This window comes from Pyrus communis, chromosome 10 (genome assembly GCF_041283825.1).
Source record: "Pyrus communis isolate YQ-2024b chromosome 10, ASM4128382v1, whole genome shotgun sequence".
In the NCBI taxonomy this organism is placed as follows: Eukaryota; Viridiplantae; Streptophyta; class Magnoliopsida; order Rosales; family Rosaceae; genus Pyrus; species Pyrus communis.
In genome coordinates, this window is record NC_142574.1 from 12,997,962 (window position 1) to 13,005,137 (window position 7,176).

At 39.5% G+C, this 7,176-nt stretch overlaps 1 non-coding gene across 1 annotated transcript; it reads right to left on the reverse strand.

Annotated features, from left to right (window-relative positions):
- Positions 1-553: 553 nt before the first annotated feature.
- LOC137730370 (small nucleolar RNA R71) lies at positions 554-664 on the reverse strand. The gene has a single exon (XR_011068131.1). It is a non-coding gene; the product is annotated as a small nucleolar RNA R71 (small nucleolar RNA).
- Positions 665-7,176: the final 6,512 nt, after the last annotated feature.

Below are 7,176 nucleotides of genomic sequence, written 5' to 3' on the forward strand. Positions count from 1 at the left end.
GGTAGTATATGTCAAATAAACTTGTTGAGCTAGGCCAAAGGATTGAACGGTTGAAGGGCCACACTTTGGACAACTTTGTGCCATCAAGTTCATCCCTAATCTGTGAGGAAGAGGAAAGCACTTCACCTAGTTCAACAAGTAAAGGATCTGAGCAAGTTGATTGGGAAAGAGAGGAAGAGATGGCGGGCAACCTAGATGAGCTTCGAGCTTTGGAGGACTTTGCTCAACCAATCATACCAAATTCACCTTCATGCATCTTGCTGCCCACAGAAGCTAGAAACTATGATCTCAAATCTTCACATTTCCATATGTTTCCTTCATTTTATGGCTTACCTAATGAAGACCCTTTAGCTCATATTAAAGAGTTTTACAATGTTGTGAGTGGTTTACCTTTGCAGGGAGTAAGTGAAGCAAATTTGAGGATGAGAGTGTTTCCTTACACCTTGAAAGATAGGGCCAAGAGTTGGTTGATGACTCTAACACCAGGTTCCCTCACTACATGGGATGCCGTGGCTAAGAAGTTCTTGGAGAAGTTCTTTTCCACTCAAAAGACAGCCACATTAAGGGGACAAATCTTCAACTTCAAACAAGATGATGGTGAACCTTTCAATGAGTGTTGGGAGCGTTTTAAAGGCCTCTTGATACAATGTCCACACCATGGGTTACCTTTTCACTTACAAATGCAAATTTTTTATGATGGACTAACCCAAAATTGTCAATCAACTGTTGATAATGCAGCAGGTGGAGCATTGAAGAAAAAGAATGCTCAAGAGTCATATAACATTTATGAGATGTTGGGGTCTAATGCTCAACACAAAGATTTAAGGGGTAAGAAAGTTGGAGTCTATGAAACAAGTGCTAATCATGAGCTTTTGTTGCAGGTTGCTAACCTAGAAAGGAAGCTTGAATCCGTGCTCAACATGGTGCCAAAAGCAAATGAAGTGTGTGCCATTTGCAACATACCAAGCCATCCTACTCACCAATGTCCATCTAGGGAGGCTTATCCCGAGTATGTTCAAGAACAAGTGAACCTCATGAATTCTTACAACCAAAGGCCAAGGAATGATATGTATTCCAATACATATAACCCGAGTTGGAGAGATCATCCCAATTTTTCATGGAAGAACAACAATCCAATCCAAAATTTCCAACCAAAACCTGCCACTAGCCTTGAGGACACGGTTAAATTGTTAGCCCAAAACACTTTGCAATTCCAACATTCCACAAATAGCGCTCTCCAACAACATTCAGCAGCCCTAACCAAAATGGAGACACAATTGGGGCAGATTGCAGATGCCTTGAACCAAAGAGAGGTTGGGAAGTTTCCAAGCCAACCTGTGATACTCCAAAGGAACCAAGAGCAAGCCAAAGCAATCACTACACTTAGAAGTGGTAAGGTTATTGATAATAGAGTTGGCAATGAAGTTACTAATGAATATGATCATGTGAATGCAGGTGTCACTCAAGGAGACAATGAGAAATCAATTGAGGAACCAAGCCATGCCACTTCCTCCCTGGAAGCACCAAATCTTCACAAGGCCGAGAAACCATACACTCCACCAATACCATTCCCTGGAAGACTTGCCAAGAGCAAGCAGGATAAGTCATTCAAAGAAATTTTTGATATACTGAGCAAAGTGAATGTTAACTTACCTTTGCTTGATGTCATTAGGAACATGCCAGCATATGGGAAGTTCTTCAAGGAGTTAAACAGCTACAAAAGGAAGTATGGACCACATGAGAAGGTTGTGGTGTCTGAGAATGTGAGTGCAGTTTTGCAAAGAAAACTTCCACCAAAGCTCAAGGATCCAGGCAGTTTCTCTATCAACATCACCATAGGGGACAAGAAAGTAGAGAAGGCAATGCTTGATTTGGGTGCTAGCATCAACTTAATGCCTTATTCAGTGTACCTTCAACTAGGTTTGGGAGATTTGAAAGCCACCACCATTTCATTACAACTTGCAGACAGATCAGTGAAATATCCAAGAGGTATAGTAGAAGATATTCTAGTTCAAGTTGATAAACTAATCTTGCCTGCAGATTTTGTAGTGTTGGACATGGAAGAAGCTCCTATACATGATCGTGAGTTGCCAATATTGCTTGGGAGACCCTTCATGGCCACAGCCAAGACCATCATTGATGTGCAAAATGGACTCCTCACTATGACAGTGTTAGGAGAGACAGTTCAATTCAAAGTGTTTGAATCTCTTTCTCATCCTTCGTCATCTCTTGATTGTTATGCCATTGATGTGCTTGATTCACTTGTATTCTCTAAGTTCTTGCAGGCACAATCGAATGAACCCTTACAAACTGTTTTGAGTCAATCTCAAGATGAGTTTGATGAAGAAGATGCACTCATGGAAGAAGTAGCTGCCTTGGAAGCATTGGCATTGTATCCTTTGAATGTTTCACCTCGTTTTGAGCCTTTAGAATCATCAATATCACATCTAACTCCTTCCACTGTTAAGGCACCAAAACTTGAACTTAAGCCACTTCCACCACATCTAAAATATGCATATCTAGCTGAATTTGAAACTCTTCCAGTTATCATAGCTTCTGATCTCACCCCAATTGAAGAAGATAAACTAATTAGGGTGTTAAAAGAGTTCAAATCTGTTTTTGGTTGGTCTATTGCAGATATCAAGGGAATAAGCCCTACCATGTGCATGCATAGGATCCTTTTGGAGGAAGGAGCAAAAACAAGCCGTGAGCCACAAAGAAGGCTCAATCCACACATGAAGGAAGTTGTTAGGAATGAGGTGTTAAAATTGTTAGATGTGGGGATCATATATCCCATTTCTGATAGCAAATGGGTGAGTGCTATTCAGGTGGTGCCTAAGAAGGTGGGAATCACTGTGATGAGGAATGAAAACAATGAGCTTGTGACCACCAAGCCCACGGCCAGTTGGCGTGTTTGCACCGATTACAGGAAGTTGAATTCTAGCACTAGAAAAGATTACTTTCCTATGCCTTTCATAGATCAAATGCTTGAGAGATTGGCGGGTTACTCTCACTATTGTTTTCTTGATGGTTACTCAGGTTACAATCAAATTGCAATCGCTCCGGAGGATCAAGAGAAAACAACCTTTACTTGCCCCTTTGGCACATTTGCATACAGGAGAATGCCTTTTGGACTTTGCAATGCTCCAGCAACATTCCAAAGATGTATGTTGGCCATCTTCTCTGACATGGTAGAAAGGTTCATTGAGGTATTTATGGATGACTTCTCAGTGTTTGGTTCCTCTTTTGATGAATGTCTTAACCATCTATCGTTAGTACTTCAAAGATGTCAGGAAACAAATTTGGTTCTCAATTGGGAAAAGTGCCAATTTATGGTGAAACAAGGAATTGTGTTGGGACATGTAATCTCTAGCAAAGGAATGGAGGTGGACAAAGCCAAAATTGACGTCATCACCAATATGGTAGCCCCCACCACTGTGAAGGGAGTAAGAAGTTTTTTGGGCCATGCGGGTTTTTATCGTCGTTTCATTAAGAACTTTTCAATGATCACTCGTCCATTATGCAATCTGTTAGCTAAAGATGTTGCATTTCATTTTGATAAGGCTTGTATGGATGCATTCAATACTTTGAAAAATGAACTAACCTCGGCTCCTATTATTATGGCACCAGATTGGTCTTTACCTTTTGAATTGATGTGTGATGCCTCTGACTATGCTATTGGTGCAGTTTTAGGGCAAAGGGTGAACAAGCTTCCACATGTGATCTACTATGCAAGCCGGACTCTGCATGATGCTCAACTTAACTATTCCACAACTGAAAAGGAGTTGCTTGCTGTTGTTTTTGCCTTAGAAAAGTTTAGGTCATATCTTGTGGAATCTAAAGTTATTGTGTTTTCTGATCATGCAGCCATTAGGTATTTGATGACAAAGAAAGATGCTAAACCACGCTTGATTAGATGGATACTCTTACTACAAGAGTTTGACTTGGAAATTCGAGATAAGAAGGGCAGTGATAATGTTGTGGCTGACCATTTGTCCAGGCTTAATGAAAACCATGGAGTGGGACAACCCTTGCCCCTAAATGAATCATTTCCAGATGAGCAACTCTTTGTTGTTCAAGAAAAAGAACCATGGTATGCAGATTTTGTTAATTATCTTGCTTGTGATATAATGAGAAATGACCTTTCTTTTCAGGAAAGAAAGAAGTTCCTTGCCATGGTAAAGCACTACGTTTGGGACGAACCATATTTGTTTAAATATTGCCCTGATCAAATCATTAGGAGATGTGTCCCAGAAAGTGAGCAACAAAGCATCCTAACATTTAGCCACACATTGGCATGTGGAGGCCATTTTGGTGCCAAAAAGACATCTCTAAAGGTTTTACAATCTGGTTTCTTTTGGCCTACTTTATTCAAAGATGCGTTTGATTTTTGCTCTAAGTGTGATAGGTGCCAGAAGATGGGGAACATTAGTCGAAGAAATGAAATGCCATTGAACAACATTTTGGTGGTGGAACTCTTTGATGTTTGGGGAATCGATTTCATGGGACCATTTCCATCCTCTTTTGGCTACTTATACATATTGGTGGCAGTGGATTACGTATCCAAATGGGTTGAAGCCATTGCTACAAGAACTAATGATCATAAGGTTGTGTTGAATTTTCTTAAAGATGTGATTTTTTGTAGGTTTGGAACCCCAAGAGCTATTATTAGTGATGGTGGCAGCCATTTCTGCAACAAACCTTTTGAATCCTTGATGAAGAAGTACAACATCAATCACAAAGTGGCAACCCCGTACCATCCTCAAACTTCAGGGCAAGTGGAGATTAGCAATAGGGAGATCAAGAACATTTTGATGAAGACTGTGAGCCCTACAAGGAAGGATTGGTCATTGAGGTTAAATGATGCACTATGGGCATATAGAACAGCATACAAGACCCCCATTGGCATGAGTCCTTATCGCCTTGTGTTTGGGAAAGCTTGTCATTTGCCAATGGAGCTTGAACACCGTGCATATTGGGCCATCAAGAAGTTCAACTTTGATTACAAGGATGCTGGAGTAGCAAGGAAGCTCCAACTAAATGAGTTGGAAGAGCTTAGAAATGAGGCATATGAGAATGCCAAAATCTACAAGGAACGGACTAAGCTCTATCATGACAAGGCCATCCTAAGGAAGGAGTTTCACCAAGGTATGAAAGTACTTTTGTATGACTCACGTTTGAGACTTTTTCCAGGAAAACTGAAGTCTAGGTGGGTGGGACCATTCAAAGTCTTGCAAACATTTCCCCATGGAGCTGTGGAGATAGAGAACATGAAGAATGGCACTTCTTTTAAAGTCAACGGGCAGCGATTGAAACCATACTTGGATAAAGTGGATGAAGAGCAAGTGTATCAAGTCGTGGATGTTCTTGAATTTTCAACACCATGAACAAGCTACCATGTCTTGCCTAGACATTAAATAAAGCGCTTGCTAGGAGGCAACCTAGTGTGGTTTGTGTTCTTTCTTTATGTTGTGTTTATTTTATTTTGTTACCATTCTATTTTCTTTGCCTACTTACATTGCATACAAGTTTAAACATCGAGGACAATGTTTAGATTAGGTTTGGGGGTGGTTTGGAAGTTTTGTTTTGTGTTTGTTGTTTTGTGCTTGTGCCTATTTGAGGTGTTAGTTTTGGTTAAAAGTGTTTTTGCATGCTAATATGAATGTATATGAGGACTATGTTTGAAAACAAACAATTGGGTTGCTATGGAAAAGAGTTGCATCTTGTTGTCCTTTATAAAGCTATAACTCTTGAAATTATGATGATAGAGGTACCATACTCAAATTCTGGAAGAAGAATAGTGGAGACTACCCTAGTGAGTTATTTTGAGCCTAATTGCTTATTTGAGAGGGTTTAAAGTGTTTCTACTCCTATCTTTTTCTTTCATTTTCACTTTAAATGATCTCATTATTTCTATTTCGTTTGGATGCTAAGAATCATTTTCCTTTGCAGATACCATGTATTTAGTATCATTCATGAATGAACTCAATGAGATGATGTTAGGCTATGCATGTTTAACTACTAAAAGGCTTAAATCCTACCCATTTGTGTGCTCCATTCACCCTCGTTGCAGCCAAACACTTTAGCCCAATTCTTTCATCACCCACACCATAATCTACCCATTCTAGCCCATTACAAGCCATACCTTATAGTTTGGGGAATACCAATGTGATGAAGACTAAGGGCAGATTGAGTTATAGAACAAGATTGTGGCATGTACCGAGGGCACCTATGTTGAAGATGCTTCTAAAAAAAAGGGGTTATATAAAAAAAAAAAAAAAAAAAGAAGAGAATTAAAATGGATACAAGTTCCAAATCTCCTCATTATAAGACATAGGGCCTGGATGCCAAAAACAAAGAAGAAAGAAAACAAATGCAATTGAAGAGCATGATCCTCAAGAACACTTTGGTATGCCCCAAGCTCTAGTACTTCATATCACTTCTCTCGTAACCTATAACCTAAGCCTTACATTACAATCTTGAGAAAGACCTAGCTGATCATTGAGGATGTATTCATGGGTGATGGTAAGTGTGTGTGTTATCTATATTCTTAGCATCTGATTCATTTCATGAGATCTACTCAGAAACTGTGCTTCCATTTCAGATTTCATATGTGAGAATTTTGATTTCCTTTACATAATTTCACTCATATATGTTGTTGAGAGACTAAACCTTAAGATCTGAGTGAAAACTTGAGTGGATTCTGTGAGGAGTAGAGTTGAGGCGAATTCTATCTGAAGCATTTGGGTATGGTGACCTTGAAGTTGTAAGACATGGAGAAATATCTTTATACGTTACAATTGATACGATTCTTTGAAGTGGCAATCTTTTGAGTTGAATGAATGACAAAATCTTCATTGGTTCTTATTAGTTTGTTTAAAGCATGTTTTAACCAAGTTGTTTGCAGATTTTGTAAATGTTTGTGGGTGTCATCACTGTAAACCCTCAGGAGACACAACTCCTCCAACTAGGGACACCTAGGGGTTCAAAGGCTTGTTGCACATGCTCAGTGCAATCGTTTAGCCAGCGAAAGTGGTTTAGTTAGATGTTTGAGTTTTGTGTGTTTTAGTTTTAAGTTTGCTCGAGGACTAGCAAAAACCAGGTTTGGGGGTATTTGATAGTCACATTTTGCATGCATGTATAGCTTTCTTATTTGGCGTTTTTGTATTGTTTTTG